The following is an 11,554-nucleotide window of genomic DNA, read 5'->3' on the forward strand; positions in this document are numbered from 1 at the left end:
AGATATTAGTTGTTGCCTGTTCCTCTGGTTCATCTTTCTTCCTAAAGAAAGATGCTAGTGCTGTATGCCACAGGGAAGAAAGACTCCAAACACAAGAAAAGGGTGAAAGGTTTTGAAAGTGCTTCAGAAACAAAAGGAAAAATAACAGAGGTATTTAACTTTTCAGTTTTCCATTTGATTCATAATCTCCAAGAATTTGCAAAACAAACAAACAAAAAATGCTAAAGTGGCTATAAGCCCTAACAAGACAGTTGAAGTGAAGATTATGCTCATAAACTTTACAACCAGACTAGAGACCTGGTGCACAAAATTCATGCACGGGTAGGGTCCCTAGGCCTGGCTGGCAATCAGGACCAATCGGGGCCTTCCAGCTGCCAGCTGGGGCCTTCCTTCCCTGGCTGCCAACTACCTGCAGGAGCCTTCCTTCATTCTGCGCTGCCCCCTGGTGGTCAGCGCATGTCATAGCAAGTGATTGAACTCCCGGTCTCCCGGTCAAACTGCCGAGGGGACACTGCATATTAGCCTTTTACATAGAGAGAAGATTGGTGGGAAGTCATGAGCTTTTTCAAACTTCCATCCTCTTATGCAAAGGTTCCTGCAATGGCACCAAACCAAAGGGAAATAACAAGATCTGTTTGCTGCACAAACATCTCATCACCTGGCAGTCCCAAAGATCATTCAATCGTTGCTCATGACTGTGGCCTCCCATTTTGGTATGGACCAGAACTCTGGGGAAGTCATGGCTGTAGGAATCAGTGCTATGAAAAATAACAGCTCATTGGCTTAAAAATTTCTTCAAGACCTGGTTCAGCATAAAACAAAGATAAGAATGTGATGATGTCTGCTAGAATTGATCCAGTTCATCCAAACACTAAATCCTCAGATGTTGCAGAAGAAATTGTGGGGTAAGGCTACAGAGGCCTTGAAAAAATCAAGAGCACAAGAATATGAACAATTAGCTGCTGAAGATTACATTCCAGGAACGTACGTTCTGGAAATTAAGGGAGAGGAAGAGAATGCTGAGAACGATAAAGATGGCTGAGGAAGTACCAGTCTTATTGAGGAGGAGGCTGGTGGGTAAATGGGTTTATGTGCACCACTCTTCTGATGAACAAGAAATCTCCAAGAAGCTGAACAGCTTCATGGAAGAGCCAGAATGTTCAGTCAAAAAATAATCAGCATTACTTCAGAGAAAAGCAGTTGGCACTACAAGATAAACTTTTGAAAGAGAAAAGGAATGAAGTAACTCTCAAGTTTTCCACTCTCCAAGGAGAATGCTAAGTATATGGGATTAATCTGCAAATTAGTGAATCAAGAAAGTTTATTTGCATCAAAAAGTCCAGAAGCACTATTATTTTGAAAACCACCTACAAAGCACACTGCTTAACAATGGCTGGTTTGATCCCACTTTTTAAAAAACAACTCTGCAACACAAAAAATAAGCCTAATATAAACTACATTTTACTTAATAGCAATGCAACAATATTGGTTCATCAATTATAACAAACTAGAGGCCCAGTGCACGAAATTCGTGCACTCAGAGGGCGGGGGGGGGGGGAGGGGGGAGTCCTTCAGCCTGGCCTGCGCCCTCTCACAATCCGGGAACCCCACAATCAATCACCCCAAAGAGGTAGGCCCCACCCATCCGGCCACGACTGATGGCCCCACAGAGGGAGGCCTTGCCCACCCACTGCAGCCCGCCAGTCGGTGGCCTGGGCCTCCCTCTTTGGGGCGATCACAGAGCCCCTCCCCCCGAATTGATCACCCCACCGGCCAGTGGCCTGGGTCTTCCTCTGTGGGACGATCATGGGGCGATGGCAAGGCACCACCACCCCCCTACCCTTGAACAATCACATCGCACCCGCCTTGGCTGGCCTGGCGCCAGTGCATGTCATAGCATAGTCGTCTGGATGGTCATTCTGCTGTTCGGCCATTTGGTCGATTTGCATATTACACTTTTATTATTATAGATATGTCACATTATGCAAAATACTATTAACAACAAAAAATGGGGGATGGACGATATGGGAACTTTCTGTACTAGCTCATAAATTTCTGTAAATCTAAAACTGCTCTAAAAAAATAAAGTATTGCCCTGGTCAGGTAGCTCAGTTCATTAGAGCGTTGTCCTGATATGCCAAGGTTGCAGGTCCGATTGCCTATCAGGGTACATACAAGAATCAACCAATAAATACATAAATAAGTGGTACATTGGCAGAGGGGGTTAACTGATGGGGAGAGGGGAGGAACACCTGTAATACTTTCAACAATAAAGATACATTTTAATAAATAAGTAAATAAAGTAGAACAAATCGATGTTTCTCTGTTTCTCTCTCCCTCTTCCCTCTCTAAAATCAATAAGTAAAAAAATTTTTAAATAACTTTACAAGAAAAAGTACTAATTTTTTTTAAACCTGCAGATTTTCAAATCAACATTTGCAAATGAGGACAAAGAGCTGGAGAGCTCTATATCAAATTGTTAACAGTGGTTTTCTACAGAGTGGAATGGAAAGAGGAACACAAGGAGGAACTTTTACATAATATACCTCGGGACTGTCTAAACTTTCTTCACTGAACAGTTCTCTAAGGAGAGGCTCTGTAACATATTGAGGGTCTCAGTCCCAAAACCATATTGCATGGATTCAAATCCCAGCTCCACCATTAACTAGTTGATAAATTTGGGTACTTAATTTCTCTATGCCTCAGTTTCCTCATCTGTAAATAGGGATAATAGTATGTGTCTCCACAGAACTGCTGAAGGTATTACATGACTTACTACATATAAAGTATTGGAAAACTATCTAGTATACAGTAAGTACTCAAAAAATGGTGTTCACCATCATCATCAAGTATATGTTATTCAACATCAAGCATTCCTAACTTTTTAAATCTTTGACTAATAAGACAACAGGAAAACTTGGTTCATCTAGTATAGAATCCTTGATGCAGAAAATACAAATGTATTCCATTGCAAATTAAAATAACCTAAGATTTTTTAAGCAAATTACAAATCAACACTTAATATGAGCCAATATATATAAAAATATTCACTAACAAGTTCTATAAAAATAATCACAAAAACAAACCCCTCTGAGTTGTATGATTTTGGATAATTTTTACTTTCTCCTTTACATTTTTCTGAATCATTTTAATTTTCTACGTGGAATACATTAACAAAAAAAGCAGGAGCCCTGGCCAGTGTGGCTTGGAACATCATTCCATACACTAAAAGGTTGCGGGTTCTTTTCCGGGGCACAGTACATACCTGGGTGCAGGTTCCATCCTCAATCAGGGCACATATAGAATGCAACTGATCAATGTTTCTCTTTCACATGATGTTTCTCTCTTTCTCTCTGTCCCCCTTCCTCTCTCTAAAATCATTAAAATATGCCATGCGCTTGGGTCCCCTTCCTGAAGCAGAAAGCTTTCTATAATAAAACACTGCTTTCGCTTAAAAATAAATAAAATATTAATAAATTAAAAATAAAATAAAGCAGGAGTCAGTTTACTTTTTCTATTAAGGAATAGATAATAAATATTTTAGGCTCTGCAGGACATATGGGTCTCTGTCCCAATTACTCAACTTACCACTGCACCACAAAGCAACCACAGACAATATCTAAACAAACACATACAACTATGTGCCAACAAAAAATTTACAGAAACAGGCAGCCGGCAGACCTTGGCCCATAAGCTGTAAAGTTTGCTGACCCCTGAAATGAAGAATACAATTTTCATTTTGGAAAACAAAATGTGATTTATACCAAAGTGCATCAGCTATATTGATATTACTGATGGAGGGAAAATCCATTCACTTAATTCATACAAGTCTAGGGTTAGAAAAACACTCTGGAAATACTCCTTTCATGCCCAGAACCCTAGTAATAAGAGAAGATTTGCCTAAAATCATACGCTGGTGGGTGGGCAGTTAACACAGAGGCTAAAAGAAATATGCCTTTCATATTTAAATCAATTTGAAAGTTTTCAAAGTTCATAATAATTCACCACCAAGCAGCTGCTACCACATGTGTGGAAGTCCTGCATATTGATGAAATGATTTTAGTTATAGATCATCACAGTCACCACTGACAGATTTCTGAGAAAGAATGAAAACATCTATGAACAAATAACAGCATCAGAAATAAAATTTCTATGAAATGAAAAATTAAGAAAGAAAAAAATCTATGAAATGCTAACAGAATAAATGTCAGAGCGTGGTAAAAGGAGAGACAGAAAGGTGGCCCTTGATATGAGGACACTTCAAGCTACGTAAGTGACATATGATCTCCCCCCCAAAAAAAAAAAAATAAAGCTTTGGCCTGAAGGAAATAAATTTTAACATTTCACTGGGAAGAGTTTTGTGATCAAATGATTTTAAATGTGACTACTTTCTTGGAGTTTCAAATGGTTTAGGGAGGGGCTGTTTTAGAAAAAGATATAATAGGACTAAGGTACGGGCTGAGAAATTATGTCTAAAATAAAAATATTAAAAATCATTCTAGCCCTGGCCTGTGTGGCTCAGTTGGTTGGAGCATTGTCCCATCGATACACCAAAAGGTGGTGGGTTTAATTTATGGTCTGGGCACATACTCAGGTTTCAGGTTTCCTACCGGAGGCAACCAATCGATGTTCTCTCTCTCTCTCTCTGAAATTAATTTTTTTTTAAATCATTCTACTGCCCTAGCCGGTTTGGCTCAGTGGTCGGAGCGTCAGCCTGCGGACTAAAGAGACCCAGGTTCGATTCCGGTCAAGGGCACTACCTCAGTTGCAGGCTGGATCCCCATTCCCCGGCCCCCAGGGTGCGGGAGGGAACCAGCTGACGTCTCTCTCTCACATCCATGTTTCTCTCTCGCTGTCTCTCACGCTCTCTTCCACCCTACCTAAAAATCCACAGAAAAAATATCCTCGGGTGAGGATTAACAAAAAAAAAATAATAATAATAATAATAAATAAACAAATCATCCTACTAAAAAAAAATCATCCTACTATTAAAAAAAAAAAATGTCAGCAGCCTGCAATGAAGACAAATCAACCACTAAAATCCCAGGTGGACATTTGAGTCTTTCTACCAAAATTCACTACTGGGCTATATCACGTTAAGTTGTCAAAATTCCAGAAGCAAACGTTTAAATAAGGTCAAAAGCCAGGAGGAGGGTTCAAGTACCTATTAGTTTTCAACCCAAAGTCTCTCACTGACCCCCTCACACTGACTTAAACCCTTTACCAACAGTGTTAACAGCAGCTTGGGAAAACAGAGCCCAATTACTCTGCCAACCAGGTGGCCCGAAACGCCGCCTTAGAGAGGGTGAGGAAAACGTTCCCACTCCACACACTGTCCAAGGAGTACTGAGCAGAACCCACTCGACGCCTGCACCGAAGAAAGTACTAGAAGTGATAAAGGAGACGGAAATGAGACAACGGAGGGCAGATTCTCTCTGTGGGGAGTAAGGAACGGCAACTGCAGGCGGAGGGAGGAGAGACAGAGGGTTCCGGACCCTCTACCCAGAGGGGCGAGGCGGGCAGAGCTGGAAAGGAGGGCGGATCCAGGCCCCTCGCGACACACCGTCCCGGGCGGGCGGATCAGGTTAAGAGGCCAAGTTCGGGGCTGGGACGAACGCACGCTCCCCGGCCCACACCCGGACACTCGTCCCCTCAGCCGTCACGTCCTCCCGACCCGAGCTCTACCTCTTCGCCCGGGGGAAGGCGCTCACACTCCAGGGACCCTCACCCAGAGCTTGTCGCCGCCTCGCCGCACGTCTCGGGCGCCTCGGGAACCACAGGTGAGGGGAGGGGGAGAAGGGGAGGGCAGATGAGGGAAGGAGCCCAACTCGGTGTAGCCGTGCCGCTGCCGCCGCCGCGATACCGAGTCTCAGATCGTCCGCCCGCCCCCACGGCCGCACGTCGCCGTGAATCGCACGCGAGGCGGTGAGATCCAATAAGACCACACCTTGGGCGCAGCCGCACTGGCTAAAACCGGAAGCTGCTTCTCTGACCGCCTAGAACCCGAGTGCATCCTGGGAATTGTGGTTCAGCCTGGGGCTCAATGATAGCTGTGCTGCGCGTCAAGGGACCAAGAGGAAACGCTCCGCTGGCGCTCACATAAATTCCCTTGGTTTTTTTCCCTCCCACCGATAAGGAAAGCAGTTTAGAACAGAAGAAGCGGGGCCTTCCTAGCTCGTGGACGCTTTTCCCAGTCTCTGTGGATACGGGTTACACACCTTGAGCAGAAGCCAAAATTTAGGGGTTTAGGCGTGTTTCTGCCAACGGCCAATATATTGTTAGACGTCGTCGGTGAAAGCTTCGGAAATAAGTCCGAAAGCATTAGCCGAATCTTTCCCAAAACAAAAGCGTTTGCCTGTTAATGCCTTCTAAGGTATTATGATTTATGCCCTACTACTTCTAAAAAACAACGTGAGCCATTCACTCTTAAATACAATTCAGAACGATTTTTAAAATGTTTTTTTTTTATGTATAGCAGATCAGAACCTTTTTCAACATTAAGTACTGTGTCTATTTACCCAAAATGAGTCATTTTTTTCTACATGTGAGCTTTTAATTGAGCTCTAACTTAGAAAACAAGAGCAGGTTTGGTTACATACTTATTCTGTAAGAAAAGGAAGTACAATATAGGAGCTGGCATAGAGAAATGTTTTCTTCACATTCAGTTCTAAGAGGAATTTATCATACTCTGAAGAGGTCATTGTCTTAACTGTCAAAACTCTTGTTATTGACTAAGTGAAATCCATAGCTTTCAAGAACATCTATGCCAATGGCTTGTGCTTCCATTGGACCACAACAAGAGAAAACAATGGATGCCCGAAGAAGCTTCACAGAAAAAGCTTCCTATCAGTATAAGACCTTGAGTCTGACATATGAGGAAAAAATAAAAATGGAGAACTTTTCAACCTGGAAATGTAAATTCTAAGAAGTTATTAAAGTTACTAAAATCACATAAAACATGAATAATGTGGTCTTAACACAGGTATTTGAGAGCTAAAGGCCACCCAGGTAAGCTTGGAAGATAAAATTATAAATAAAATTATAGAACTAAATTTAAAGGAACTAAATCCCTTCAAGTAGTAGTTTACATTGAAAATATTAATTATGTTTTTTAATTTCCATAATTTGTAAAGACATAACAATAATGTCATCTATTTTTCTAGGTAAAAACAAAGTTTTGAGATTGAAATCAAGGAAGACATACACCTCCACAATAATCAGAAACAGAATACAGTGTCTTTGAATAGAAAATGTGACCCAGTATGCAAACTCACATAAGGCAAAAATGAGAACAAGAACCTGAGGCTTAATAAGAGGTCTACTAAAGATGACAGAGCTATATAAAAAAGACAATTAAAAAAGAGATCATTCGGAATTTCACATCTTTTCTGCATAGTTCTCTCAATCTTGCTTTGACAAAACAATGCACTTTACTCAAAGAGCTTCCTCTGGAACACTCCATTGTGTGCTAAAACATGTGAGGATGAGCCTTAATATTTTCCCATCAAGATTTTACCTATCATTCTGTCACCTTGACCCCAACCCCTTTTCAGCTAATGAGGATGTTGCCACCATCCCTAACCTGAGGGACAATCCCACATCCATGCCTTCCTTCACCATATCCCATACCTAGATGCCACCATTACGTGTTCCAAAGCAGATTTTTTTTCAGGCTTCTCTCAGCTCCTAATCTTTATATGCTGTCTTCTGACGAGAACCAAAGGGAATTCAGTAAAATCTTATATCCTCCAGTGTCATCCGAGGATCCATTTTTATGGTGTCACACTTCTCCACAGGAAGTGGAGCACCTTGGTGCTACATCTTCTGCAGCACCAAGGAAAAAGTTCCTCTCACCCTGCTCCCCATACTAGCCACCAGTGACCCAACAGTGCTCTGTGGCACAGCTAGTCTGATGTAGTCACCTCCACAATTAGCAGATGTTGACAAGGCGAACGCATCACTGGGTGAGTAACATTCATAATCCAGTTGCGGATATCCCAGAATGAGACTTCAGCAACAGTACAATATTTTGCTGAAATGATGATATTGGACTTGGTCTAGGGACAGACTTGCCCTCCATTGTGATATGCAAGCCAATAGCCAATGAGAATTGGAGATGTATCCAAAGCAGCAATTTTCAACAGGTATGCCACAAGTATTATTAAAACATGCAATACCTAACTACTTAGTCAGGGGCAAGTCACTTTGGAGCAAAAACGATAGGTAATTACATCATTATTATTTTGTAAATCAAAATTATACCTATTTTTTTGTGAGATTGGCAAAAAATGTGTGTGTGTGTGTGTTTTGGTGTGCTGCGGGATTTTAGTAATTAATTTATGTGTGCCATGAGATGAAAAAGGTTGAAAATTGCTGATCTAAAGCAACAAGCAAATGAAAGTGAAGCTTTCAAATTCTTAAAGGTAAAAAAAAAATCCTAGACCCCATTGTGAATTTAACTTGAGATCGTAACTGGTTTTTGTTGCTTCTCCCTTAAAGAAAAGAAAAATGATTTATTTATTATTTTAAACAAAATTACTATTTTAAGAAGAAAAAAACAAATTATTTGGCTAGTGAAAACCAAAATTAGTAATCTTCTTTGTGCTGTGTCTACAGCTTTTCCAAAAAAATTACAAAGGGAAATTAACAGCTTCATAATTACAAAATAGTTAAAACTAGCCTAAAGGACAAAATGGAAGATGGACCATAAAAAAGGTAACCCCTACCACCCAGAAAAGAGCAAGAACTGTCAAATCAGTCTCTGTGATTGTCTTCTATGGATGTTGTAGTAGAGGAAAACTTCCTTCCACCCTCTTAGAGTCTGTGGCTAGCCTAAGAATTAAGCTGACATAAGACAGATTAACAGGAGAAAAACTTATGTTTATTTAATATTTTTATCTACACACAGGGGTCTTTAGAAGGAAAATGAAGACCCGAAGAAGCAGTTAGACTCAACAGCTTATAAACCTTTTTACGAAAAGAATGGAAAATTGTGGGGATGTGACAAAGCAAAGGGCCTTGGACTAAGGACAGTAAACTATAGGACAATGATTAGGAAATATACAGGAGGCACTAATGGGAGATGGAGGTTACTTTATTCTTTTATTCTTTTTAATTTTTATTGATTTTATTTACTTTTTAAACTCTTCATTGTTGAGAGTATTACATATGTCCCCCTTTTTCTCCCATTGCCCCCCTCCACCCAGTTCCCACTCCACCCCAGGCCTTCCCCCATTGTCTATGTCTGTAGGTAATACATATCTATTGATATAAAAGCCTAAGCGACCTGCCGACCAGCTGACCCTTCAACTGGCTGACCAGTAACTATGATGCGCATTGACCACCAGGGGGCAGACGTTCAATGCAAGAGCTGCCAAGCTGCGGTGACTTGGCAGCTGTGGTTCTCGGGTGACCCACCCGGAATCAGAGAGGAGGGAGCCTAATTCCAGGGTGCGTTACCCGAGAAATGCCCTTTTGCAATCTGGGACCCCTCGGGGGATGTTGGAGAGCCAGTTTCGGCCCGATCCCCACAGGCCAAGCCGAGGGACCCCACCCGAATCTGTGCACCGGGCCTCTAGTCTATACATATAAAAGCCTAAGCAACCGTCCAACCATTCAGCCAGTAGCTATGATGCACACTGACCACCAGGGGGCAGATGCTCAACACACAGGCATGGAAACGTGGAACAGACTGATGAATCTCGGAGGGAAGCGGGGAGCAGGGAGGGCAGGAAGAGATTAACCAAAGACCTTATATGCATACTAGAGGCCCGGTGCACAGATTCATGCGCCGGTGGGGTCCCTTGGCCTGGCCTGAGGGGATCTGGCTGAAACCAGTGGTCCAACATCCCTCGAGTGGTCCCAGGTTGCAAGAGGGTGCAGGCCAGGCCAAGGGACCCCACCAGTGCACAAATGTGTGCACCAGGTCTCTAGTATGCATATAAGATCTTTGGTTAATCTCTTCCTGTCCCTCTCCCCCCAACCCTCTGAGTTTCCTCAGTCTGTTCCATGCTTCCATGCCTCTGATTCCATTTTATTCACCAGTTTATTTTGTTCACTAGATTTTTTTGTTCATTTATTTTGATTTTTAAAGTCAATTGTTGATAGATATGTATTTGTTGCCATTTTATTGTTCATATTTTTTATTTCTCCTTCTTCTTCTTCTTCTTCTTCTTCTTCTTCTTCTTCTTCTTCTTCTTCTTCTTCCTCTTCCTCTTCTTCTTCTCCTTCTCCTCCTTCTTCTCCTTCTCCTTCTTCTTCTCCTTCTCCTTCTCCTTCTCCTTCTCCTTCTTCTTCATCTTCCTCTTCTTAAAGAATGCCCTTCAACATTTCATGTAACACTGGTTTGGTGGTGATGAACTCCTTTAGCTTTTTCTTGTTTGTGAAGCTTTTTATCTGAACCTCAATTCTAAGTGAGAGCTTTGCTGGGTAGAGTAATCTTGGTTGTAGGTTCTTACTGTTCATCACTTTAAATATTTCTTGTCACTCCCTTCTGGCCTGCAAAGTTTCTGTTGAGAAATCAGCTGACAGTCATATAGGCGCTCCTTTGCAGGTAACTAACTGCTTTTCTCTTGCTGCTTTTAAGATTCTTTTTATGTTTAGCCCTTGGAATTTTAATTATGATGTGTCTTGGTGTGGTCCTCTTTAGGTTCCTCTTGTTTGGGACTCCCTGTGCTTCCTGGACTTGTAAGTCTATTTCTTTCACCAGGTAGGGGAAGTTTTCTGTCATTATTTCTTCAAGTAGGTTTTCAATATCTTGCTCTCTTTCTTCTTCTGTAACTACCATAATGTGAATGTTGGTATGCTTGAAGTTGTCCCAGAGGTTCCTTACACTATCTTCATATTTTTGGATTCATTTTTCTTTTTGCTTTTGCTGCCTCATATTTCAAATCACTTATTTGATTCTCAGACTCCTCTACTCTACTGTTGAATCCCTATAAATTATCCTTTATTTCAGTTAGTGTATGCTTAATTTCTAACTGATCCTTTTTTATTTCTCTGATAGTCTCACTAAGATCCTTGAAAGTCTCATGAAGATCCTTGAGTAACCTTATAACCATGGTTTTGAACTCTGTATTCAGTAGTTTGCTTGCTTCCATGTTTTTCATTTGTGACATGTTTCTTTGTCTCCTCATTTTGACTGCTGCCCTGTGTTTGTTTCTATGTATTAGGTAGAGCTGCTATTTCTCTTATAATTGGTAGAATGGCCTAGTGTAGTAGGTGTTGTAGGGCCTAGTGGCTCAGCCTCCCCAGTCACCTAAGCTGGGCACTCTAGATGTGCCCTTGTGTGGGCTGTGTGCACAGTCTTGTAGTTGAGCCTTGATTGCTGTTGTCACTGGGAGGAGTTGACCTTCAGGCCAATTGGCTGGGAGGACCAGTTGGACTACAGTAGGAGAGCTGCTATGCAGGAAACACCCCTATGGAACAGGACTGCTTCAGTGAGGCTTTGGTACTCACTGAGTCTTCCCTTTGAGTGTGTCACTTGTGGATGTGTAGAGTTGTAATCTGGTATGGTCTGAAGCTGTCCATCAGGTGCACTGGCTCTAGAGCCTCC

The 11,554-nt window shown here is 41.8% G+C and overlaps 1 protein-coding gene and 1 pseudogene across 3 annotated transcripts in view; one reads left to right on the forward strand and one right to left on the reverse strand.

The window, feature by feature from the left end:
• LOC103296757 (protein SDA1 homolog) overlaps positions 1-1,175 on the forward strand; it is a 12,952-nt pseudogene extending 11,777 nt beyond the window's left edge.
• The window catches only part of ADIPOR2 (adiponectin receptor 2), an 80,053-nt gene extending 72,236 nt beyond the window's left edge, over positions 1-7,817 (reverse strand). The window contains exon 1 of one of the 3 annotated variants that reach the window (XM_054718760.1): positions 7,630-7,817. The gene's annotated coding sequence lies outside the window, so the exon portion shown is untranslated. Of the gene's footprint in view, positions 1-5,685; positions 5,891-7,629 lie in introns of those variants that run through there. The other 2 variants (XM_028128100.2, XM_054718759.1) reach the window with 2 other exon arrangements.
• Positions 7,818-11,554: the final 3,737 nt, after the last annotated feature.

The sequence above is a fragment of the Eptesicus fuscus genome, chromosome 7 (genome assembly GCF_027574615.1).
Source record: "Eptesicus fuscus isolate TK198812 chromosome 7, DD_ASM_mEF_20220401, whole genome shotgun sequence".
In the NCBI taxonomy this organism is placed as follows: Eukaryota; Metazoa; Chordata; class Mammalia; order Chiroptera; family Vespertilionidae; genus Eptesicus; species Eptesicus fuscus.